Source organism: Armigeres subalbatus, chromosome 1, assembly GCF_024139115.2.
Source record: "Armigeres subalbatus isolate Guangzhou_Male chromosome 1, GZ_Asu_2, whole genome shotgun sequence".
In the NCBI taxonomy this organism is placed as follows: domain Eukaryota; kingdom Metazoa; phylum Arthropoda; class Insecta; order Diptera; family Culicidae; genus Armigeres; species Armigeres subalbatus.
The window spans coordinates 315,696,066-315,723,754 of NC_085139.1; positions in this window are offsets into that span (position 1 = coordinate 315,696,066).

Genomic DNA, 27,689 nt, shown 5'->3' on the forward strand with positions numbered 1-27,689 from the left:
CTTCAGATCCTAGTACTTTGTCAAACAAATTGTTCTAAATACAAATTGTGAGGCATGAGAGTGAGAACAAAAATATCACGGAATGTCATGAAATTAATGTCATTTAACATGATCGCCGCCATAATGTCCATAAATTGCTGAACTTAGTTTTTGTACAGGCCCCTTCCTTCTCCTTAAGAAAACGCACGAAATTTCAACTTCCCAAATAGGTTTGCTTTGTCACGTTAATCGAACCTATGAAAAAAATAATTACGTAATTCATAGACGATCCCCAAAGGGGGGGGGGGTTGGAAATTGTATATTCATGCTATTTCGACCATACACAGCTAAAACTAAGTGGAAAATCACTTTAAAAGTCCAATTTTATTTTTGACCGCTCGCTTGTATGGGGATCCCCCATAGTGATGTGGGAATTCCTCCGGAAGTGATTGTGGGAGTTATTCCGGGAGTTCTTCCAGGATTTTTTCCAAGAAATTCTCCGGTAATACCTCCAGGAACTTTACAGGGAATTCCTGGACAATATTTGGCAGGAATTTCACGGGAAATGGGATTTCGGAAGTTCCTTCAGAAATATGTTTTCTCTTCCTCTAGGGTATTCCACCGGATGTTCCTCTAAAGTTCCACCAGTAGTTCCTTCGGGAATTCAATCAGGCTTTCTTCCAGGAATTCATTTAGCATTTCTTTTGGCATTTATCTATAAATTCCTCCAGAAGTTCCTCGGAGAATTTCTCTGGGAGTTCTCACGGGAATTCCTCCGGGAGGTTCTTTTGAAAATTCTTCCAAGAGTTCCTCCTGGAATTCTTGCTGAAGTTCCTTTGGGAGTTCATCCTAGAATTCTTACGAGAGTTCCTCCAGAATTTCCTCCGGAAATTCTTCCTGTAGTTCTTCAATAAATTCCTACAGAAGTTCCATCGGCAGTTCCTCCGAGAATTCCTCTGATAATTTCTCCGGAAATTCCTATAGAAAATACCCCGGGAGTTCCTCCGGAAATTACTCTGGGAATTCCTCCAGGAGTTCCTTTTCAGAAAAACACCCGGAGAAACTGTCAGTGAAACTCCCGGAGGGATTCTCGTAGAAACTGCTGGGGGATCTCCCGGAGGAATTCCCGAAGGAAATGCTTGAGGAGCTCCCGTAAGATCTCCCGTAAGAACTCCTGGAGGAATCTCAGGAGGAACTCCTAGAAGAATTCCTAGAGGACCTCCCGGGTGAGCTACCAGAGAAACTATCGGAAGAACTTCGGGAGGAATTTCCAGCTTAATTTCTGAAGAAAGCCTAAATGATTTCCTGAAAAAGCTTCTGGTGGAATTCCTGGAGGAACTCTCGAAGGAATTTTCTGGAAGAATTTCTGAAGAAACTCCCGGGAGAATTTTCAAAGGAACCCCGGGGAAACTACCAGAAGCATTCTCGGAAACAAGAGAATTCATCTTATAGACAAATCTCGTCTAGCTGAAACCTTTGTTGGGGTTTGTAGCTGAACCATCATCATCATCAGAGGACCTCCCGGAGAATTCCCTGAGGAGCTCGCAGAGAAATTCTCGGAGGAGCTTCTGGTGGAAAATCTATATAAATTCCTGAAAATTCCAATTCTGCCGAAATTCCCGGAAGAATTTTCAGAGGAACTGCCGATAGAACTACCGGAATAATTCTCGAAGGAAATCCTAGAGAAATTCTTGGTGGAAATGCCGGTGGAACTCCTGGAAGAATTGCAGGAGGAGTTTTCGGAGAAACTCCTGGAGGATCTCCCAGTGGAAATCTTGAAGTTTCCACCGGAATTCTTTCAGGATTTCATTGCGAATTAATCTAGGAATTCCTCCGAAAATTCCATTGTTGATTTCATTTTCGGTATAATTTCTGTATAAATTTCCGGTGGAATTCCTGGAGAAATTCTTTGAAATTTTCACAAGAAATTATTCGAAACAATTCACGGAAAATTTTATGGAATTTACACAAGAAATTTGAAGATTTTCGTGAAATTCTCAGGAATGCTTACTGGCAATTCTGCGGAATTTCCACGGAATATTCTTATTCTTAAAAATTATGGGAAACAGCACGAAATTATTTGAATTATTGCAGGGAATTCTGCAGAACTTATAAAGAAGTTCGTGAAGATTTTCTTGGAGTAAGTAATGGTGGAATTTTCGGACCTATTCCCGGCAAAATTTATGGTGGAATTCCTGAAGACACTGCCGAAGAAGTTGCTGGAGGCATTCTTAAAGAATCCCTGATAGAACTTCGGATAGAATGCCAGGAGCAATTGTCGAAGAAATTCCTGGAGAAAGCTTGCATATTGATTTTTCTGCCAATTTTATAATAAATATTATTTCAGAGAGGATTTTTATAATAAGTGTTATAGCCGATTTTATATTCTTTCTGAATTTAGTATTCGTTAATATTTTTCTCACTTTATTTAAAAATATCTGATGAGCAATAAATCACGCATTTTTAAATCCATTATTGTTTTAATCATTATTGTTTCGATTTGGTTTGGATTTGGTTTCAGGTGTTAATATTCATGTGTTTTTTTATAAAACTACTATAAAACTACGATTTAGAAGACCAAAAAAGTTGCCCCCCTCCCTTCTCGAAATCCTGGCTACGCCCATGGGCACGTAACTTTGAGCAGATGGGGAAGCCTACATCAGACTGAAGAGGGAAGCTAAGCGGATCGGACTAGTCATCAACACGTCGAAGACAAAGTACATGATAGGAAGAGGTTCAAGAGACGACAATGTGAGCCACCCACCGCGAGTTTGCATCGGTGGTGACGAAATCGAGGTGGTAGAAGAAATTGTGTACTTGGGCTCACTGGTGACTGCCGAAAATGACACCAGCAGAGAAATTCGAGACGCATAGTGGCTGGAAATCGTACGTACTTTGACTCCGTAAGACGCTCCGATCGAATAGAGTTCGCCGCCGTACCAAACTGACAATCTACAAAACGCTCATTAGACCGGTAGTCCTCTACGGACACGAGACCTGGACGATGCTCGTGGAGGACCAACGCGCACTAGGAGTTTTCGAAAGGAAAGTGCTGCGTACCATCTGTGGGGGGGTGCAGATGGCGGACGGTACGTGGAGAAGGCGAATGAGCCACGAGTTGCATCAGCTGCTGGGAGAACCATCCATCGTTCACACCGCGAAAATCGGACGACTGCGATGGGCCGGGCACGTAGCCAGAATGTCGGACAGTAACCCGGTGAAAATGGTTCTCGACAACGATCCGACGGGCACAAGAAGGCAAGGTGCGCAGCGGGCAAGGTGAATCGATCAGGTGGAAGATGACTTGGGGACCTTCCGTAGACTGCGTGTTTGGCGACGTGTAGCCATAGACTGAGCTGATTGAGAAGACTCTTATATACCGCACAGGCCACTTCGGCCTTAGTCTGAATAAATAATAATAATAACTTAAAATGCATCGTCATTTGAACAAACAAGATCAATACTCTACGAGTTGCCTATTTTTTTTTTGTAATTTCGACCTTTTGATTTTCGTCCTTTTGTCCTACAACAGTAATTTCTATCTTTTGTTCTTGTGACCTTTTATTTTTCGACCTTTCGTCCTTCGACCTTTTTACTTTCGACCTTTTGACTCAGACTTTTGTTCCGACCTTGTGCTTATTTCTCACTTCGGCAATATGACCTATTCGGCTGCATGACCCGGTCGGCCAAATGCATTTCGTCCAGACACGTTTTATCATAACTGTTTGTTCCGCTTAGTAACATTCGGCCGAATAAGTTTAGGCCAAACGACGGTTCCCACTTCACTATGCCTACGAGACTCATCCAATTTTTGAAAACGAGTAAAACAGATGGAGTTATATTATCATCAGACCAAATTATAAAAATGTTGAAGTCATAATCAACTAGTTGTTCAGATTATTCTATTGAAAGTGATCTTTTCAAGTACGCTTGACGGGCGAGATTTGTCCCTGCTGGCTGAATGCGCGGCGGCACTGGTTTTCTTTTTGTAATTAATTAAAACGCGTCCACACCGCGTTGGGGTTCAATCAAGACTCTTTTATTCACTTGAAATTAACTTACAGCTAACCTGTAGTAGAATTGACAATTTTCTTTCTCTTTCTCTACATTTAATTACTCTCTCTCCTGACGGCTCATTTGGAACCTTGCCAAGTGCTGTATTTTGCTTAAAAAGCAAAAGTAAGCAGACTTAAAAACAAAACCCTGTTGCTGGGCGCAAAACTCTTTTCTAGCGCAGGTCGGTGCCAAGGTAAACTGACTCCGCATAAAAGATTCTGACGAATCCTGAAGGAATTTAAGTAGTTGGGGTCATCACACTATAATACCATGGTTAGAACGGAAATGGCACTGATGAACGTAGGTGCAGGTGCGGTGAGCAGGAAGCGGATAAAAGCCGCCATTTAAACAATTGTTTCGTTGGACAATACATGCTCAGACAACTTGCAGATGATATCGTGATCTCCTCTCAGACGTCCAATGGCAGATGTCTTGCAAGTACCAAGGCGAATTACCTTAGATAATCTGACTTGTTAGGCCAGACATTTAGGAATTAGGTTTTCTCCTCAATAAAAACTCAATTGGTTGTGTTTACTAGGAAGCGGAACCTTACCGAACTGCCACTCAAGCTGTTGAAAGATGGCATTAACCAGTACTTGACTTATGAATACCTTTATGTCTGGTTTGATTCCAAACGTTCCTGGAGAACCACATTTTGACTATTCAATTGGTAAATGCCTAATAAAAATCAGATTTCTGCGTTCTATCTCTATCTCCAGAAATTTCAATAGTAAAGTTCATTTTTTTTTAATATTTCTGAAGAATTTCTGTTCCGTGAACTGGGAAATATCATTCTTGAGGAATACCTTGTACATAAATTCTAAGGAGCTCCTTCTCCATAATACATAAATAATGAAATCAATGTATTTGTCACTCTTGAAAAACGGCGAACTAGTATTAACACAACAGCCGAGCAAGCAATCTTATTCATTGGTTTTCTACTTGACCAAACCCATGGCTCCCGAAATAGTTTTTGCGGAGAACCATTTTCCAGCTGAATAGAATACGACTAAGCCACTGAAACTACCAACAGCCAACAATACCAGAACGGCATTATTAATTTCGATGGTTCAAGTTGCTTAATTGAATTCCTAAGACGGTAAACCCTCCCACCGCGGCCAGCCAGCTTCGCTCGCAGTTGCAGCTTACTCTGCTCCCAGATGCTAATATTGCATGGCAAAAAACCATTAATCGATTTTCGTTTTATGAAAAACGGTCCATTCTTCTCGAACCCCTTGACGCACGTTCTGCAGAAAAACCTCAAAATAAATAGAAGAGACCACTTGTAAGTGGAGCTTTTGCTCTTATAGGAACCAAGAATAAGTAAACCAACATATTTCACCAGAAAGTGGGGCAGAAACAGGCTCTACACACAATGATGACACCTCCCCAGGGGAACTGGAACCTACCATCCAGCCAAAGACGATGACGACGACGACGACGAAGACGAACGGCGACGGAAGCCAAAGCGTAGTGCGGGAGTTTCCTTCCTGCCCGCACCGTTCCAAGAAGACACCCGGACCTACACAAACATTTCCTGTTAAGCTCCTTTTGGCTCGTTTTCTCAGAAGATAGAGATCCATCCGTACAGCAAACTGGGTATCGGTGAACACGTGTCAGTAACGGGATAGGGAAAATGTTACTTGTATTGGCCTCGGCATCCTACCCCGGACGTCGTCGATGGGGATCGTTTAAAGCTCAAGTTTATGTAACCTTTTTTCGGGGTAACAATCTGTGCTTGTGATAAATGCGGCTACACGAGACGGTGGTGACCCTATTCTTTCGGAGTGTTGCGCCGCCTCGCCGCCGCCGTTGTTGTCGATGATGACAAGTCGAGTGCCGGTATGCATGGAGCAAAATGGGTTCATCTTTTGTTTGCTTCCTCTCCCGGGACAGTGGTGCTCGATGGACGGACGAACGGATGGGTTGCGGTGTTTGTCCGACGGTGTGCGGGACTTTGATCGTGTGTACACGTGTTCTGTCTTTATTTGACGTGCCCCGGACAATGGCGAAGAGATACAGCGAAAGCGTTTATAAATGAAAATATTGCGCTTTGGAAGATTGGGGCACGTGTTGCGAACAAGCGGACTTTACACGGCAGGAAGATATTGAACGTGTGACGTTCTACAGATTGTATGTATGGAATTAATTTTACAATTTAAACAAAGAGCTTTTACTTTTATTCAGACATTAATCAAACAATCAACCAAAGAGAATTCGAAACTGACTTTCTTATCGATATCAAGATAAAATTTTCAACGATTATCTGCTTTTGTAGATTCAAACGACGATTTGACGGTAGCTCTCGACGCAAACCAACACCATCAATAGGTAGGCTACTGGTTGATGGTGTTGGTTTGCGTGGGAGAGCTATCAGATTCGTCAAATCGTCGTTTGAATCTTTGTTTACAAAAGCAGATAAGGCGTTTTGAAAATTTTGTCTTGATATATTCCATGTGATTTGTACATCGACTAAACAAAGTGAAAATAGTGATCTCTTAAGTTTAGCACTAAAAGCCCATTTCAGTCATCCTAGAAATATAGATAGGCAATAAAACTTCTTTTTCCATTTGATTCCATGTACATAATTGTATGTTTACTTAAAAAAAAGTCAGCGAGGGGTTTTGTCTGAGACAGAATCGTCAGTCTGACCTCATGATGTATTCCATAATCTAATTTGAATGGGATTCCATCCTTGAATTGAAGTTGCTACTTATTTAAATGGGGAGAAAAGATCCTGTAAATTTGAAATAACTAATTATACATTAAAATTAGTCTTATAGGTCCTCCCAAGTAAGCTTTAAGTTTCTGCTGGTTTTGTGGAAGTCATTTATTTATTTAGCTTGCATCTAAACAGATAACACTGAATCAACAATTTGACGCCACAATACACGGTTCGAGGTCACGTCTTGCACCTGGTAAGCCCATATACATGACACATTTGGTGCGGTGGTGAATCTGTTTTGACCGCAGTAGACCGATAGCAATGCGGCCGATTTCCTAAAACATCTGCACCCCAACGGAGAAAATGGCAGCCTGGTTTGTAGATGAAATTAGGAAATGCCCGATAACTCACGATTTGAGCCTCTAAAATTCCGTAGAGCTTGTGAATAAGCTGAAGAACCTCGAGCTGCGCCGAGGGGAAATAATGGTTTCGTTTGATGTCACCGCATTGTTTCCAAACGTACCAGTTGCGGATGCCCTCAGCAGTTTGCGCAGCCACTTGGAGAGAAAACTTGATGCTGTTCGCGCCAACGCGAAGTTTTTAACTACCCTTGTTTCACTTTCGACTAGTGACTTGCGCCTCCATCTCCACTACAAACAATCCATCTATTCCCTTATGCAACGTACACACCAGTCAAGCAGTTCGACGAACATTGACTCCGCCCCCAAGAAAACGCTTCGGTTGCTGCTTTGTTTGAACGTGTGTGAAGATGTTCGAACAACCATTTGACAGTTGGCGGCTCGGTTGGAAAAAATTAAAACGGTTTGATTTTGGTTTGAGTTGTCGCTTGAGTTGTCGGGGGTGGAGTCAAGGTTCGCCGAACATGTTTGAGCATTTGTAGTGAAGTTGCACAAACCCCCATATATTTTTTGATGGTTGGTGCTCAAGTTGGCGCTTCGGTCGTTCGTGTGTGATATTGTTGGTCGAATAAATTGATTGTTCGTGCCGCTGTTGGTAAAACTTGATGGATGTTTGAATAAACGGGAGGTGGAGTCAATGTTGGTCAAACTGCTTGACCGTGTGTACGTTCCATTAGGGGCTCCATATGCGCTACGACACGTTGTACAACATTGACTCCGCCCCCAGGTTTGTGCGACCAATTCAGTTTGGACAACCGTCTGACGAACAGCTGGTACCACCAAAACTCCAACAAACGTAACATTTCGTCATTTTCTTTCTGTATATGGTGATGTGTTTATTGCTTTTTCACGAACACTTAATTGTATGAATTGAATTGGAATGAAATAGGATTGGAGTGCAATTGAACCGTTTGTTTGAGAAACTGCATATGTAACATTTTTGGCAAAATGAGATTTTTATATATTCTGAATCCTCGTCCAAAAATACGTATTCTGGCAAAAATACGAAAAAATTTTATTCAGGAATGTATGAAATTTTTTTCGTTTTGTTTGAGAAACTACATAAGTCCACGTACTTTGAAGAGCAATTGGGGAGTAATGCTTTTTGCACTGAAAATGCCCCAGGGTGTGAGTTTTGCCAAAAACTATTGGTCTGTATCGAATAAATCGAAAGATTCGGTGCAAATTTGTTCAAAAACAGTTTTTTTTAAATAGTGTTAAATGGACTTATGCAGTTTCTCAAACAAATGATTCAATTAGATTGGATTTGAATTGGAATGAGTTTAAAATTAGATTGGTTGTGACAGTGGCGTAGCCAGAAAATTGGTCTGGCGGGGGGGTTTTCCGAACATTTTTTTTCGAAAACTTTTGTCTCTGGGGGGGGGGGGGGTATGTCCAAAACCACCCCGTGGCTACGCCACTGGGTTGTGGATTGAATTGAATTTTATTGGAACGTGAATGGCATGGTATTGGAATTTTGGTGATAATGGATTGGAATGCGATTGAATTTTGCTTAGAGTTGGAATTGAATTTGATTATGATTGGAAGTTTCGAAGAGGAATCGGAACTTTCTTCCGGAGTTCATTCTGGAAATCCTCCAGAAGTTCCTTCCGAAAGTTTTATCCGGAATTCCTCCGGAAACCCCTCCCTGAATTCCTCCATAAGTTCCTCTCAGTTCCGGGAGGAGCTTCCGGAGGAATTCAAGGAGGAACTTTCGGGTGAATTCGGAAGTTCCTCCCTAAATTCCTCAGAAAGCTTTTCCCGGAATTCCTCTGAAAGTTCCTCCCGTAATTGCACCGGAAGCTCCTCCGGAAAATAGAATTGGATTGTTCCAACAGAACTTCCTCCGGAAATTCCTACATTAATACCTCCGAAAGTTCCTCAAGGAATTCCTCCTGAAGTTCCTCCAGAAATTCCTGCCAGGAATGTCTTCACCGGTAGTCTTTTTTTGGAATCCCCTGGAAGTTCCTTCCGGAAATCCCCCGGAAGTTCCTTCCGGAATTCCTGAGGAAGTTCCTCTCGGAATTCCTCCAGAAGTTCCTCTCGGAATTCCTCCGGAAGTTCCTCCTGGAATTCCTCTGAAAGTTCCTCCTGGAATTTATCCCGATGTTCCTCTGGGAAATTCTTCGGAAGTTCCTCGGAATTATTCCGAAAGTTCCTCTGAATTTCTCCGGAAGTTCCGCTCGGAATTCCTCCAGAAGCTCCTCCCAAAATTCCTTCGGAAGCTCCTCCGGAATTCCGCCGGAAGTTCCTCCTGGAATTCCTCCGAAGGTTCCTCCCGGAGTTCCTCCAGAAGTGCTCTCCTGTAATTCCTCCGGAAGTTCTTCCCTGCAATTCCCCAGAAATCCCCTGAAGTTCCTTCCGGAATTCGAGGAAGTTCTTCTCGGAGTTCCTCCGGAAGTTCCTCCTGGAATTTCTCTGGAAGTTCCTCCTGGATTTCCTCCGGATGTTCCTCTCGGAAATTCTTCGGAAATTCCTCTCGGAATTCCTCCAGACGTTCCTCCCGGAATTCCTCCGGAAGTTCTTCCCGCAATTCCTCCGGAAGTTCCTCTTGGAATTCCCCTCGGAATTCCTCCTGAAGTTCCTCTCGGAATTCCTCCGTAAGTTTCTTTCAGAATTTCTCCGGAGCTCCTCTCGGAATTCTTCCGGAAGTTCCTCCAAGAATTCCTCCGGAACTTGCTCTCAGAATTCCTCCGGAAGTTCCTCTCGAAATTGTTCCGAAATTTCCTCCATAAATTCCTCCGGAAGTTCCTACATGAATTCCTCCGGAAGTTCTTCCATGAATTCCTCTGGAAGTTCCTCCGGAAGTTCCTCTCGAAATTTCTCCAGAAGTTTTCCCCGGGAATTCTCCGGAAGTTCCTCCTGGATTTCTTCCGGATGTTCCTCCCTGAATTTCTCCAGAAGTTCCTCCCGGAATTTCTCCGAAATTTCTCCTGGAATTCTTCCGGATGTTCCTCCCGAAATTTGTCAGAAAGTTCCTTCCGGAATTTCTCTGGAAGTTCCTCCAGGAATTCCTCCGGAAGTTCCTCCAGGAATTTCTCCGAATGTTTCTCCCGTAATTTCTCCGGAAGTTCCTCCAGGAATTCCGCCAGAATTTCCTCTTGGAATTCCCCTAGATGTTCCTCCTGAAGATCTTCCGGAAATTCCTCCCAAAGTTCTTCCGGGAATTTCTCACGGAGTTCTTCCAGGTATTCCTCCCGGAGTTCATTCGGAAATTCCTCCAGGAAATCCTCCGGAAGTTCCTCCATAAATTCCTCCGGAACTTCCTCTCAGGCTTCCTCCGGAAGTTCCTATCGAAATTGCTCCGGAAGTTCCTCCAGGAAATCCTCCGGAAGTTCCTCCATAAATTCCTCCGGAACTTCCTCTCAGGATTCCTCTGGAAGTTCCTCTCGAAATTGCTCCGAAAGTTCCTCCAGGAATTCCTACGGAAGTTCCTCCATGAATTCCTCTGGAAGTTCCTCTCGGAACTCCTCCGGAAGTTCCTCTCGAAATTTCTCTAGAAGTTCCTTTCGGAACTCCTCCAGAAGCTCTCCTGGAATTCCTCCGGAAGTTCCTCCTGGATTTCTTCTGGATGTTCCTCCGGAATTTCTCCAGAAGTTCCTCCCGGAATTTCTCCGAAACTTTCTCCCGGAATTTCTCCGAAACTTTCTCCTGGAATTCTTTCGGATGTTCCTCCCGGAATTTGTCAGAAAGTTCCTGGAATTTCTCTGGAAGTTCCTTCTAGAATTCCTCCGGATGTTTCTCCCGAATTTCTCCGAAGTTCCTCTAGGAATTCCCCAGAATTTTCTCTGGATTTCCTCTGGAGTTCTTCCAGGAATTCCTCCCGGAGTTCATTCGGAAATTCCTCCAGGAAATCCTCCGGAAGTTCCTTACGTGTTTCTCCGAAGTTCCTCCCGGAATTTGAAGATCCTCCTGAATTCCGAAGTTCCTCCGGAAGTTATCCTAGAGTTTCCTCCAGAAGTTCTTAAAAAAATTTCTCCGGAAATTCCTCCGAGTGAAATTCCTTATGGAGAAACTACGAAAATTATGCCAAAAAATCTTCCGGACGGAATTCCTCCGGAAGTTTCCAAGGGATTACTCCGGAAAGTCCTCTAAATAGAAGTTCCTCCATGTATTCCTCTAGAAAGTTCTTCACTTTCATTCTGTGTATTTTGAAAGTTTTTTCGCATTCGTTCTGTGGGATTTTTGGAAAGTTTTTCACTTTCATTCTGTGGATTTTCCATATGAAATACTTCCAATTTTTTAGAAATTTTTCTGGGAACCTGTCAATGAATTCCACTAGAAGTTGATTTTAAAGTTCAAGCGTGAATTCTTCCGAAATTTTTCCGGATTTTTAGATATGGTCCCTCGGAAATTCTATCAGTAATTCCGCAATCAATTTCTATGAGAAGTTCTCCTGAGTTGAAAATTCCTAAAACTCTTTTAAATTACTTCTCCAACTAAACAAACATTACTTACTTATTCCCAGAATTTCCTACCAAAAAATCCCAAAAAAAATCTCCAGATAGTTCCTCCAAAATTTCTCCAAGAGTTCACTAGAAAAGTTCTTCAGGTTTTATCCGATAAATACCTTCAGAAATTACAATTTTATTCAAAATTTCGGAATTTTTGTGCAATATCTGAAGGAATGCTAAAAAAATCCTGGTACAGTTATTGGAGAATATCTTGAAGATATTCACGCAGGAATTCCTCGCATGAGTCCCTGAAGAAACTTTCAGATAATAAATTTCTGTAAACTTTCCTATGGAATTCCAGGAAGAATACTCAAATAAATCACTGAAAGCGTTATATAAATTCTTAAAGGGATTTTGGTTGAATTCTTGTACAACCGGAGGATTTCGCGATGGAGGCATTCTATAAGGAATTTCTAAAAAAGTTTCCAAATTCCAAGTGAAATCTAATAAGTGGAGGTATTTTTAAAATGAAGTTCATATAGGAGCATTTCCATAAATTCCCGAAGATAAATATGGGACATTTTTTAAATAATTAAATAATCAGGCGGTTTTAGAAAAACATGTTTGATCGAGCATACGCTGTATAACAAGGGGCGTAGTGCCAAGCGGCATGGTCAATTTTCATACGGCAGCGGCGCAAAAAAAATTACTGGCGGCGTGGCGCGACAGCACACAGGTCTAATATTATCTTATTATTATTCTATTATTCTATTATAATATTATTATTATTATTATCGCAAACTATCTTATTTTCCGTATTATCGCAAAAATCACTTTCTGCTCCTGGATATTCCACCAGAAGAATTGAATGCAACAGTGTTGTACAACAACACCACACAGTGCAACTTGGTTGTACAACATTTGACTCCGCCCACCACAAGTCTGAGCAAAAACAAACTGTTTTGATTTCATCCGACCAACTTTGTAACTTTGAAACCGTCCGTACGACAGTCGTACAACTTGCCCACAGACGGTCCGACTTGGCTCTGACCGAACCAAATCCCCTGGGGGCGGAGCCAAAGCTGTAAAACACGTCGGATCGTGTGTAGGGCCCCTTATGGAACGTTCACACGGTCAAGCAGTTTGACCAACATTGACTCCACCTCCCGTTTATTCAAACATCCATCAAATGTTATCAACAGCGACACGAACAATCAATTTATTCGACCAACAATATCACATACGAACGACCGAAGCACCAATTCGAGCACCAACCATCAAAAAATATATGGGGGTTTGTGCAACTTCACTACAAATGCTCAAACATGTTCGGCGAACCTTGACTCCACCCCCGACAACTCAAACCAAAATCAAACCGTTTTAATTTTTTCCAACCGAGCCGCCAACTGTCAAATGGTTGTTCGAACAACTTCACACATACACGTTCAAACAAAGCAGGAACCGAAGCGATTTCTTGGGGGCGGAGTCAATGTTCGTCAAACTGCTTGACTGGTGTGTACGTAGCATTACACACCACATGGTTCCGCTTGGTGTTGATGCCAACGGACGATGGACACGTTAAATAACACACACACACACGAAGAAAACCAAACGAGAACCTAGCCCCAACAGCAGCCGATACACGCAAACCTGACGATTATGGCTACGCGTCACCTATAAAAGAGAATTGCATCAAAGATTCAGATTCATTCAGTTTTCATACATTGTATAGACCGCACAAGAGAAGAAAATATAGCATCGTATAAGTTGAAAGCGCCTTTCCCTCCACCGACAGAAGCCATTCAGCCTTTTTCAAGGCTATAGAGTTAATTACCCCCTACCGTCGAGCTACCGATCGTTCCCCGGCGATTCTTCTACCGAAGGATCCGGCCACCAACCCGGCATAGGTGTCTGCCCAACGAGTTCGTGAGCGACAGATGCCTACCTAGCTGTGGCAGAAACATGTATAAAACAAAACTTATTCATATTCAGGGTTAAGTTTTATAAAAAAAATCATAAGGGTTGTGAACAAGACACGACCGCCCGACGTAAAATACGTAAAACAGTTTGGTGAAATGAAGAATCTAGCAAGTCCCATCATTCATGAATATTACAAAATTGCTCTTTTTTTTACTTATTTTACTTAACACTGGTTTCGATCAATATTCAAAACATGAATTTTGTTGGATACGACAATTTAAAATTTACTTTTTGAAAGTAACTGATATATTTATGTAATTCAGCCAAGTTTGTTAAATTCTCGGAATATGTATACTATGAGAAGTTTAGTTTTGTTTGTTCAATTTGTTAGGGTTTTCACTTTAAAAATTTAGTTTCATTGTTGTTTTTTTTCGAAAATCTTCTAAATAAGGCGCATCTCGGTGAACAAAGCGAACTCGTGATTTCGCTACTGACGGCATCGTTTTGATTGATCAGTCGCCATCGCCATTTGCACTTTACTTTGAATAAAATTAGTTTCGGATAAACATTCTCTTGTATACATTTTTTTCTAAAAGAACTGATTGACTTTCGATAATGCGCAATTCCAATCCCCAGCAAAAATAAAAAGTTTAGTTGACTGCTACTGATATCATCCATGCAAATAAATTTTCTAACTAACCTAAGTTTTGCGTAACTAATCGAAGTTTGTCTCGAGTCAATTTTATATTGTTATTTTTCTCAATGGTACGCATTGGAAATCACTAACAGAACATAATCAAATTCATTTGTGAGAACAGTTTTCTTTATGTCTTAGTCCATTTTGAACAGTATTGGACTATAATTTCTTTAAAGATATGCAAATCAGCCTACTCATTCTCCTTAGCAGTCGTAGATGCCTCTAGTGCCCACTATTGTATTTTTTTCGTTGCACGAGTAACGGTGCCATTCATTTGTGACATTGTTGGGATACGTTGAGGGCGCGTGAAGAGGCATCGATTAAACGCGTATATGTCATGGGGCCTCCTTAGCGGTAAGACGCGCAGCTAAAAGCAAAAACCATGCTGAGGGTGGCTGGGTTCGATTCGTGCCGTCTACGCAATTTCGGATTGAAATTGTCTCGACTTCCCTGGGCATAAAAGTATCATCGTGCTAGCCTTATGATATACGAATGCAAAATGGTAACCTGGCTTAGAAACCTCGCAGTTAATAACTGTGGAAGTGCTTAATGAACAAGCTGCGAGGCCTCTCTGTCCTGTGGGGATGTAATATAAAAGAAGAAGATGTCATGGACCATCGTTTCCATCATTGTGTTTGAGCACGGTCGCACAACTGCGACAGGATTCAGGAGTGAAGGTTTCCCCGATCAAAGCGATTATCGCCGCGACGGCGACAATTCTATCGTTGGGTCGCTGCGGGCAATGTTTTATTTATGTTTCCATACTGTGATGCTTTTCTCTATGATTAACACACCGTTTTGAGAAGTTTTATTTTGTAAACTCACCACTTATTGAAGGTGATTCAACTACTTCAGATGAGCACTCTGGCCTTCGTGGCCGTGCAGTTAGCGACGTCAATCGTCTGAACGCATGTGCGGGGGTTGGGTTCGATTCCCGCCGTAAGGAGGCAACTTTTCGTGATCGAAAAATTCTCCGCTGGTCCACTGGATGTTATGTGTCCTTTCCTTTGTCTCATGCTGGGTGTTAAGTGTTCGTCTATACGACCTCTGGTCGAAGACGGTGTTCCTGTCCTGAACGCATGGCTAGCTAACATACGTTTTTCTAAATCAACACATCTCCTTTTTCCGCTAATTGGTTCGTAATTCTTCTATAGAGAAATTTGTACAGTAAAACATTCTCTCGAGGTCATTGACAAATTAAATTTTTGAGCGGATGACTCTTTGTGGAGGAGCATCTTGGGCTTGCCTGTTCCAGAATGTGGAGTAGTGTTGTACACCAACAGGTACTGCAACAGATCTGGTTTCCAATCACGATTGAGTGAGTGACTGATCTTAAGACGCTAAGTAGTGAACTGTTTTGGCGTTCTCTTTCTCATTAGTTTGAGGCCAGTTAGAAGCTGCATGATTGAGAATTAGGGCAGCGGGGACTATGTCCAAGGGCTTGAGATCCCTCCCAGGCCATCTGCGAGTTGTGGGGCTTGCCTAGGATGTGGTGGGGTTTGACAGTGGGCCCTGTTAACCTCTATAAAAGCTGCATGTATCCGCAAGTAGGCCCCACCAAAGCGACCGTGTGCCGCTCAAAGCGCCTCCCAAGTCCTGGTGTTGGGTGGGACGCTAAACAGCTCGACGGCCCTCCGACGAGACAGGAGGTTTGCGCTGGCCCAATAAGCCGCCTAGAAAACCAATCATTACGAACAATATAAGAGATAATGCGACTCGATATAATCGGCAAAGACCTGGGACGAATACAGGATCACGATTGGAAGCTTGGAACATGGAATTGCAAGTCGCTAGGTTTCGCAGGTTGCGACAGGATGATCTACGATGAATTACATCCCGCAACTTCGACGTCGTGGCGCTGCAGGAGATTTGCTGGACAGGACAGAAAGTGTGGAAAAGCGGGCATCGAGCGGCCTCCTACCAAAGCTGTGGCACCACCAACGAGCTGGGAACCGGCTTCATAGTGCTGGGTAAGATGCGCCAACGCGTGATTGGGTGGCAGCCAATCAACGCAAGGATGTAAGCTGATGATTAAAGGCCGTTTCTTCAACTATAGCATCATCACGTGCACTGCCCACACGAAGGAGACCGACGACGAGAAGAAGCGTTCTACGCACAGCTGGAGACATTACGATGGATGCCCACTGCGGGACGTTAAAATCGTCATCGGTGACATGAACGCACAGGTAGGAAGGGAGAATGTATAGACCGGTCATCGGACCGGATAGTCTACACCGTATCGAATGACAACGGCCAACGATGCATAAACTTCGCAGCCTCCGCGGAATGGTAGTCCGAAGCACCTTCTTTCCCGCAAAAATATCCACAAGGCCACATGGAGTCACCTAACCAAGAAACGGAAAACCAAATCGACCACGTTCTAATCGAGTAATTCTTCTCCGCATCACGAACGTCCGCACTTACCGCAGTGCGAATATTGAATCCGACCACTACCTCGTTGCAGTATGCCTGCGCTCAAAACTCTCGACGGTGTACACGCGTCGAAGTCGAACGCCGCGGCTTAACAATTGGGCGCTACAAGACGGTAGATTAGCCCAAATACGCGCAGCAGCTGGAAGTGGCACTTCAACGGAAAAGCTAGGCGCAGGCGTCTCTTGAAGAATGCTGGAGAGATGTTCGATCCGCCATTGGTAGCACCGCTACCGTTGCACTTGGCAGGTGCTCCGGATCAGAGAAACGACTGGTATGACGGCGAATGTGAGCAGTTAGTGGAAGAAGAGAATACAACGGGCGAGATTGCTGCAACACCGCACGAGGGCGAACGAGGCACGATAAAACAGGCGCGGAACGAACAAACTCGATTTTCCGGAGGAAAAGCGCCAACAGGAAGATCGAGATCGTAAAGAGACGAACGCTGACGCGCTAATAACACACGAAAGTTCTATGAGAAGTTGAACCGTTCACGTAAGGGCTCGTGCCACGCTGATATGTGCATGGACATAAACGGAACCTTCTTACGAACGAGCGTGCGGTGATCAAAGGTGGCGGCAGCCATGATGAACACCTGAATGGCGATGTGGCAGATGAAGCTGGCGTATGATGATGGACCTGGGAGAACGCTCGCAGGACATAATATTACCGGCTCCGGATCTCTAGGAAATCCAGGAGGAGATTGGCCGGCTGAAGAACAACAAAGCCCTGGGGTTGACCAACTACCAGGAGAGCTATTTAAACCGGTGGTGAGGCACTGGCTAGAGCGCTGCACTGGGTCATTACCAAGATTTTGGAGGAGGAAGTTTTGCCGCAGGAGTGGATGGAAGGTGTCGTGTGTCCATCTACAAAAGGGCGATAAGCTGTGTAGCAACTACCGCGCAATCACATTGCTGAACGCCTACAAGGTACTCTCCCAAATTTTGATCGACTAGCACCAACTGCAAGGGAGTTCGTGGGGCAGTACCAGGCAGGTTTTATGGGCGAACCTCCACCACGGACCAGGTGTTCCGCATTCGCCAGTACTGCAGAAATGCCGCGAATACCGTGCCCACACATCATCTATTCATTGACTTCAAAGCCGCATATGGTACAATCGATCGGAGCAGCTATGGCAGCTAATGCACGACGGTTTTCCGGATAAACTGACACGGTTGATCAAAGCGACGATGGATCGGGTTATGTGCGTAGTTCGGTTTCAGGGCATTCTCAGTCCTTCGAAACCCGCAGAGGTTACGGCAAGGTGATGGTCTTTCGTGTCTGCTATTCAACATCGCTTTGGAAGGGTAATACGAAGAGCAGGGATTAACACAGGTGGCTTTTCAATAAGTCCGTCCATATTTGGCTTCGCAACTACATGAATATTATAGCGTACAGGGCGTAGCAACGAGAGGGGGCCGTCTCCCCTAAATTGTGAAAGATTGAACGGGTACTGAAATGAATTCGCTCAAACAAGTGCACTTTACGATCCAATCTACAGAAATAAGTGATTGAATCAAAGATTCCCAAAACTATTGGGGCATCCAGGATCCATAATATATGAAAGTTCAAAACAACTCGAAACATTTCGGGCTCAAGAATTCTCCTTGAAATGCTTGTAGAAGCTCCTGGAACTTCTGAATTCCTTCGGAAAGTTATCCACAAATTCCTCTAAAATCGTTGAAAATCCTTCTCATGTAATTGTAATTCCTCCTGAAAAATGAAAACGATCCGTAACCTCCTTATCTAGAAACCCTCCATTAAATTTTTTAGGAAATTCACGAGGAAATTCTTGAATTTCTTATCTTCTCTCCAAGATTTACTTCTAGATATTTCTTCGGCTATTCTCTCTTCAGGAAGAATCGGAAATTCCTTCAGGAATGCATTCGAGATTCCGTCAAGAATACATACGAATTTCTTCCCAAAATTCTACCAGAAGTTTCATCAAAAATTTATGACGGAAATGCTCGATTGCTCCATAATTTCACTTGTAAATCTATAAGAAATTCCTTCTTAATTTCTTCTAAGAACTTCTCGGGCATTCCTCTCGAACTCTTCCTTTAATTCCTCGGATTACTTCCAGGAATTTTCGGAATACCTCCAAATATTCAATGCGCAATCATCTAGCATTGCAAACTGGAATTCTTTTCGCAATTACTTCAGAATATCCTTCAAGAAATCTCTAGAAATATCTTCATGAATTTCTCCTGCAATTCGTCCAAGTATTTCCCAGAAATTCTTACAGGTATTTTTGGAGTTTCTTCAGGTCTTCTCCAGGAATTCCTTCGGAATTTCTCCGGGAGATTTTCCGCGGAAGTGTGAGAATTCCGGGCTTCACTCGGAATTTACTCGGATATCAACCAAGAGTTCTTCGAAATTTCTTCGGAACAATCCGCAGGATTTTCTTTAGCAATTCATGGGGAATACTTTCAGGATTTCATCCGGGAATTTCTGCGTTAATTCCTCCTGGTTTTTCTGGGAATTCCTTCAGATACTTTTCCTTAAATTCCTTCAAGAACTTCTCTAATAATTATTTCAGGACTTCCCACTATAGGATTTCAGGCGGTCATTAATCGAAAATGTCCATGTCTTCGAATTATTTTAAATATTTTCTCTCCATTGTCAATACTCTAATTAAGAGAAATTCTGAATTTGAAGTCTCTAGGTGCACTAGTTCCAAAAGATATAAGGTGGCAAAGTCAGAAATGGGTAAAAAGTTAGCAAATTTTCTGAAAAATATTTTATTTTCAACTATTTATTGAAATATTTTTAAATGTTTTTCTTCAATGTTAATACATCATTAGGTTATTGTATAAGCTTTTAAATGGTTGCAAAAACTAATGTTACACTGTGAAAAAATTGAAAAAATGCGGAAGAATATTTTTTCAAAAACGACCTATTTTCAACTTTGATAGTGAAGAACTTTTTTCCTCAGGAATCCCGGTTCTTTATGATACACATCAAGGACAAAGCTTCGACTAAAATGTCCTGAAAAATTTCTTGCCAGTATTTCAATTAACAGAGTTAAGTACACTTTTTTTTTCATTTGTTTTTTACCGTGTTTTGCCTCTCTCGTATCCCAGGTTAATGCTCATTCAAAAACAGATGTTTGTAGAAGGCCCGGAGACCCCTATGGTATATCCTAACTCAGCGCGAAGAATTGAGGTGATGTCTGTATGTGTGTGCATGCGCGTCTGTATGTATGTGCGCAAAAGAACGCAATCGCCATTTAGACACTTATTTGTGTCCGATTTTCTCGCAACAAGTTTCATTCGACGGGAAATCTAGTCCCATCGTTTCCTATTGAAAATGGGTCAGACTAGACCTATGCGCTCAAAGGTATGGTCAAAATACATTTATTGGTAATAACTTCGACTTTATTATAACCATTTGAGCTCATTTAATTAACTTTTCAAGGGTAAATGAATAAAACCCCAATGCAATGGCACAACGTAACGGAAGGATTTAACAGTTCGCTCATATATTTCCTGTCAAATTTTACCGTTTCCGTCGCCATTCCGCTGAAATGCGTTTGGGGCTTGAGTGGTTTGATGTTCTCTAAACCCTTCTGAGCTACATTAGCTACTGATGGAGAACTAAATATGAGATTTCATAATATGTAAATATTTATAAATCTCCTGAATCAATAATTCGACATGTTTATTGCAAAAGTAAAGACGAACAATATCTTAGTTAGAACGGAGCGTATGAAATTCCTGCTAGTGTTCATGAATGTCTGGCTAATGGTAGGGAAATATTTATTCTCATCTACATTTGAGGTTCACTGGCTGAACAACCAGCGGAAAGTCAATATAAACAGTTGAAGAAATTTAGAACTCATAATGCAAGAAATGATCAAGAGAGGCAAATGTTGACATTTTCCTTCGTCTTACATGAATCAGATCCATTTTAAGCTCGATTTGGATAACGAGGAGACGTTGGAAAAATTTTTCACTTAGTTATTCTTATGCCGTAATTTTGTAATATTGAAGATTTTCAAAAGTTCTTTATCTTCTAATCTTTAGATGAATTTATCTCATCTTCCATCTTGATGGAATTGAAGAAAATATCATTGAAGACTTAAACCTTGACACAGAAAAAGAATGATGCTGTATATAACTAGAAATCATGAAAACAAATCAAAAGTAATTCAAATAGTGTTGTTATTTAAATTAAAAGAATTTTGCTTTTCGGAAGATAGACATTCTTACATTCCACAATGAATGTCCACATTTTTGAGAATATATTAATCTCATTTTTGAATAACTTGTACACGTAAAATGTCATGGGATTGCGATTTCTAATTTGCTAATACCCTCAAAAGTTATTTTCAATTCTGATTATTTGATTAACATTTAATGCTTTATGATCCTTCGATCCAGTACTTTGTCAAACAAATTTTTCTAAATACAAATTGTGAGGCATGAGTGAGAACAAAAATATCACGGAATGTCATGAAATTAATGTCATTTAACATGATCGCCGCCATAATGTCCATAAATTGCTGAACTTAGTTTTGTACAGCCCTTCCTTCTCATGAAAACGCACGAAATTTCAACTTCCCAAATAGGTTTGCTTTGTCACGTTAATCGAACCTATGAAAAAATAATTACGTAATTCATAGACGATCCCCAAAGGGGGGTTGAAATTGTATATTCATCTATTTCGACCATACACAGCTAAAACTAAGTGGAAAATCACTTTAAAAGTCCAATTTTATTTTGACCGCTCTTTGTATGGGATCCCCATGATGATGTGAATTCCTCCGGAAGTGATTGTGGATTATTCCGGAGTTCTTCCAGGATTTTTTCAAGAATTCTCGGTAATACCTCCAGGAACTTTACAGAATTCCTGGACAATATTTGGCAGAATTTCACGGAAATGGGATTTCGAAGTTCCTTCAGAAATATGTTTTCTCTACCTCTAGGGTATTCCACCGGATGTTCCTCTAAAGTTCCACCAGTAGTTCCTTCGGAATTCAATCAGGCTTTCTTGCAGGAATCCATTCATCTTTGGCATTTATCATAAATTCCTCAGAAGTTCCTCGGAGAAGTTCTCTGGGAGTTCTCACGGGAATTTTCAGGAGGTTCTTTAAAAATTCTTCAAGAGTTCCTCCTGGAATTCTTACGGAAGTTCCTTTGGGAGTTCATCCTGAATTCTTACGAGAGTTCCTCCAGAATTTCCTCCGCAATTCTTCCTGTAGTTCTTCAATAAACTCCTACAGAAGTTCCACCGGCATCCTCCGAGAATTCCTCTGATAATTTCTCCATTCCTAAAAATCCCGGAGTTCCTCCGGAAATTACTCTGGGAATTCCTCCAGGGTTCCTTTTCAGAAAAACACCCGGAGAAACTCAGTGAAACTCCGGAGATTCTCGTAAAAGCTAGGGGATCTCCCGGAGGAATTCGAAGGAACTGCTTGAGGAGCTCCCGTAAGATCTCCGTAAGAACTCCGGAGGAATCTCAGGAGGAACTCCTAGAAAATTCCTAGAGGACCTCCGGGTGAGCTACCGAGAAAACTATCAGAAGCTTCGGAGGAATTTCCAACATATCTGAAAAAAGCCTAAATGATTTCCTGAATGACTTCTGGTGGAATTCCTGGAAGACTCGAAGGAATTCTCTGGAAGAATTTCTGAAGAAACTCCGGAGAATTTGAAAGGGGGAAACTACCAGAAGCATTCTCAAGCAAGAATTCATCTTATAGACAAATCTCGTCTAGCTGAAACCTTTGTTGGGGTTTGTGCTGAACCATCATCATCATCAGAGGACCTCCCGGAGAATTCCTGAGGAGCGCAGAGAAATTCTCGGAGGAGCTTCTGGTGGAAAATCTATATAAATTCTGAAGGACCGAAATAAATTCCAATTCTGCCGAACTTCCCGGAAGAATGTTCAGAGGAACTGCCGATGAAGCTACGGAATAATTCTCGAAGGAAATCCTAGAGAAATTCTTGGTGGAAATGCCTGTGGAACTCCTGGAAGAATTGCAGGAGGAGTTTTCGGAGAAACTCCTGGAGGATCTCCAGTGGAAATCTTGAAGTTTCCACCGGAATTCTTTCAGGATTTCATTGCGAATTAATCTAGAATTCTCCGAAAATTCCATTGTTGATTTCATTTTCGGTATAATTTCTGTATAAATTTCCGGTGGAATTCCTGGAGAATTCTTTGAAATTTTCACAAGAAATTATTCGAAACAATTCACGGAAATTTTATGGAATTTACCAAGAATTCAGATTTTCGTGAAATTCTCAGGAATGCTTACTGGCAATTCTCGGAATTTCCAGGAATATTCTTATTCTTAAAATTATGAAACAGCACGAAATTATTTGAATTATTGCAGGAATTCTGCAGAACTTATAAAGAAGTTCGTGATTTTCTTGGAGTAAGTAATGGTGGAATTTTCGGACCTATTCCGGCAAAATTTATGGTGGAATTCCTGAAGACACTGCGAAGAAGTTGCTGGAGGCATTCTTAAAGAATCCTGTAGAACTTCGAGAATGCCAGGAGCAATTGTCGAAGAAATTCCTGGAGAAAGCTTGCATATTGATTTTTCTGAATTTTATAATAAATATTATTTCAGAGAGTTTTTATAATAAGTGTTATATGATTTTATATTCTTTCTGAATTTAGTATTCGTTAATATTTTTCTCACTTTATTTAAAAATATCTGATGAGCAATAAATCACGCATTTTAAATCCATTATTGTTTTAATCATTATTGTTTCGATTTGGTTTGGATTTGGTTTCAGGTGTTAATTCATGTGTTTTATAAAATTACTATAAAACTACGATTTAGAAGACCAAAAGTTGCCTCCCCCCCTTCTCGAAATCCTGGCTACGCCCATGGGCACGTAACTTTGAGAAGATGGAAGCCTACATCAGACTGAAGAGGGCTAAGCGGATCGGACTAGTCATCAACACGTCGAAGACAAATACATGATAGGAAGAGGTTCAAGAGAGACAATGTGAGCCACCCACCGCGAGTTTGCATCGGTGGTAGACGAAATCGAGGTGATGAAGAAATTGTGTCTTGGGCTCACTGGTGACTGCCGAAAACACGCGAGAGAATTGAGACGCATAGTGGCTGGAAATCGTACGTACTTTGAGACCGTAAGACGCTCCGATCGAATAGAGTTCGCCGCCGTACCCGAAATCTACAAAACGCTCATTAGACCGGTAGTCCTCTACGGACAGAGACCTGGACGATGCTCGTGGAGACCAACGCACTGGAGTTTTCGAAAGGTCGTACCATCTGTGGGGGGGTGGCGGACGGTACGTGGAGAAGGCGAATGAGCCACGAGTTGCATCAGCTGCTGGGAGAACCATCCATCGTTCACACCGCGAAAATCGGACGACTGCGATGGGCCGGGCACGTAGCCAGAATGTCGGACAGTAACCCGGTGAAAATGGTTCTCGACAACGATCCGACGGCACAAGAAGGCAAGGTGCGCAGCGGGCAAGGTGAATCAGTCAGGTGGAAGATGACTTGGGGACCTTCCGTAGACTGCGTGTTTGGCGACGTGTGCCATAGACCGAGCGATTGGAGAAGACTCTTATATACCGCACAGGCCACTTCGGCCTTAGTCTGAATAAATAATAATAATAACTTAAAATGCATCGTCATTTGAACAAACAAGATTAATACTCAACGATTTGCCTATTTTTTGTAATTTCGACCTTTAGATTTTCAATCTTTGTCCTACAACCTTGTTTTGTTCTTGTGACCTTTGTTTTTCGACCTTTCGTCCTTCGACCTTTTTACTTTCGACCTTTTGACTCAGACTTTTGTTCCGACCTTGTGCTATTTCTCACTTCCAATATGACCTATTCCCATGACCGGTCGGCCAAATGCATTTCGTCGACACGTTTTATCATAACTGTTTGTTCCTTAGTAACTAAAAACTTAAATATAAACTTATTCGGCCGAATAAGTTTAGGAAGACGTTCCCACTTCACTATGCCTACGAGACTCCATTTTCCGAGACTCTACAATACGAGTAAAACAGATGGAGTTATATATCATCAGACCAAATTATAAAATGTTGAAGTCATAATCATCCAGTTGTTCAGAATATTCTATGAAAGTGATCTTTTCAAGTACGCTTTCGACGGGCAGACGTCCCGCCGGCCGGCGCGCGGCAGCACTAGTTTTCTTTTGTAATTAATTAAAACGCGTACACACCGCGTTGGGTTCAATCAAGACTCTTTTATTCACTTAAAATTAACTACAGCTAACCTGTAGTAAATTGACAATTTCTCTCTTTCTCTACATTTAATTACTCTCTCTCCTGACGGCTCATTTGGAACCTTGCTAAGTGCTGTATTTTGCTAAAAAGCAAAAGTAAGCAGACTTAAAAACAAACCTGTTGCTGGGCCAAACTCTTTTAAGCGCAGGTCGTTGCCAATAAACTGACTCCGCATAAAAGATTCTGACGAATCCCCTGAAGAATTTAAGTAGTTGGGGTCATCACACTATAATACCATAGTTAGAACGGAAATGGCACTGATGAACGTAGTGCAGGTGCGGTGAGCAGGAAGCGGAAGCCAATTTAAACAATTGTTTCGTTGGACAATACACGCTCAGACAACTTGCAGATGATACCGTGATCTCTAAGACGTCCAAAGGCAGATGTTTTGCAAGGACCAAGGTGAATTACCTTAGATAATCTGACTTAGGCCAGACATTTAGGTGGGTTTCTCCGCAAAAAATCTCAATTGTGTTTATGGAAGCGGAACCTTACCGAACTGCCACTCAAGCTGTTGAAAGATGGCATTAAAAGTCCTTGACTTATGAATACCTTTATGTCTGGTTTGATTCCAAACGTTCCTGGAGAACCACATTTTGACTATTCAATTGGTAAATGCCTAATAAAAATCAGATTTCTGCGTTCTATCTCTATCTCCAGAAATTTCAATAGTAAAGTTCATTTTTTTTTAATATTTCTGAAGAATTTGTTTCCGTGAATTGGGAAAAATAATTTTTGAGGAATACCTTACGATTTTAAGGAGTTCCTTCTCCAATACGGAATAATAAAATCAATATAGTTGCACTCTTGAAAACGGCGAACTAGTATTAACAACAGTCGAGCAACAATCTTATTTATTGGTTTTATTGACCAAACCCGGCCCCTGAAATAGTTTTTGCGGAGAACCATTTTCTAGCTGAATAGAATACAGATAAGCCACTGAAGCTACCAACAGCCAACAATACCAGAACGGCATTATTAATTTCGATGGTTCAAGTTGCATGAATTCCTAAGACGGTAAACCCTCCACCGAGCCAGCCAGCTTCGCTCAGATTGCAGCTTCTCCTCCCAGATGCTAACATTGCATGGCAAAAACCATTAATCGATTTTCGTTTATGAAAACGGTCCATTCTTCTCGAACCCCTTGACGCACGTTCTGCAGAAAAACCTCAAAATAAATAGAAGAGACCACTTGTAAGTGGAGCTTTTGCTCTTATAGGAACCAAGAATAAGTAAACCAACATATTTCACCAGAAAGTGGGGCAGAAACGGGCTCTACACAATGATGACACCTCCCAGGGAACTGGAACCTACCATCCAGCCAAAGACGATGACGACGACGACGACGAAGACGAACGGCGACGGAAGCCAAGAGCGTAGTGCGGGAGTTTCCTTCCTGCCCGCACCGTTCCAAGAAGCACCGGACCTACACATTTCCTGTTAACTCCTTTGGCTCGTTTTCTCGAAGATAGAGATCCATCCGTACAGCACTGGTATCGGTGAACACGTGTCAATGGGATAGGGAAAATGTTACTTGTATTGGCCTCGGCATCCTACCCCGGACGTCGTCGATGGGGATCGTTTAAAGCTCAAGTTTATGTAACCTTTTTCGGGGTAACAATCTGTGCTTGTGATAAATGCGGCTACACGAGACGGTGGTGACCCTTTCTTTCAGTTTGCGCCGCCTCGCCGCCGCCGTTGTTGTCGATGATGACAAGTCGAGGTCCGGTATGCATGGAGCAAAATGGGTTCATCTTTGTTTGCTTCCTCTCCGGGACGTGGTGCTCGATGGACGGACGAACGGATGGGTTGCGTGTTTGTCCGACGGTGTGCGGGACTTTGATCGTTGTACACGTGTTCTGTCTTTATTTGACGTGCCCGGACAATGGCGAAGAGATACAGCGAAAGCGTTTATAAATGAAAATATTGCGCTTTGAAGATTGGGGCGTGTGTTGCGAACAAGCGGACTTTACACGGCAGGAAGATATTGAACGTGTGACGTTCTACAGATTGTATGTATGGAATTAATTTTACAATTTAAACAAAGAGCTTTTACTTTTATTTAGACATTAATCAAACATACAATCAACCAAAGAGAATTCGAAACTGACTTTCTTAATGAGATATCAAGACAAATTTTCAAACGATTATCTGCTTTGAAACAAGATTCAAACGACGATTTGACGATCTGAGTACTCTCCACGCAAACCACACCATCAGCCATGACTGCTGGTTGATGGTGTTGGTTTCACGATAGAATATCGGAATCGTTCAAAAGCAAAATTTTTAAGCTGATATTCCATGTGATTTGTACATCGACTAAACAAAGTGAAAATACTGATCTCTTAAGTTTAGCACTAAAGCCCATTTCAATCATCCTAGAAATATAGATAGGCAATAAAACTTCTTTCAATTTGATTTCATGTACATAATTGTATGTTTACTTAAAAAAGTCAGCGAGGGGTTTGTCGAGACAGAACCGTCAGTCTGACCTCATGATGTAAAACATAATCTAATTTGAATGGGATTCCATCCTTGAATTAAAGTTGCTACTTATTTAAATGGGGAGAAAGATCCTGTAAATTTGAAATAATTAATTATACATTAGAATTGCTTATATGACCTCCCAAGTAAACTTTAAGTTTCTGCTGGTTTTGTGGAAGTCATTTATTTATTTAGCTTACATCTAAACAGATAACACTGAATCAACAATTTGACGCCACAATACACGGTTCGAGGTCACGTCTTGCACCTGGTAAGCCCATATACATGACATTTGGGTGGTGAATCTGTTTTGACCGCAGTAGACCGGTAGCAATGCGGCCGATTACCTAAAACATCTGCACTCCAACGGAGAAAATGGCAGCCTGTTTGTAGATGAAATTGAAA